This window comes from Mya arenaria, chromosome 9, assembly GCF_026914265.1.
Source record: "Mya arenaria isolate MELC-2E11 chromosome 9, ASM2691426v1".
Taxonomy (NCBI): Eukaryota; Metazoa; Mollusca; class Bivalvia; order Myida; family Myidae; genus Mya; species Mya arenaria.
Window position 1 is genome coordinate 62,810,782 of NC_069130.1, and position 242 is coordinate 62,811,023.

A 242-nucleotide genomic window follows, 5' to 3' on the forward strand; every position below is an offset into this window, starting at 1 on the left:
TTTGGCGCCTGTTGCGGCAGTGGCATCCTCGGCATAAGCAGAACATTTTGAAGACAATAACTGGCGAACTTATTGTCCAAATACAATGAAACTTGGTGACAGTGTATGTGGGCATTTTGCTAAAATCAAGTTAGATCCTTAGATAAATCGCATAAGTATTCAAGAATTATGCCCCTTTTACGTTAATAGTGGAATGACTTTGAAATTGAACAGCCGACACGGTTTTCAATAAACAAAAGGAA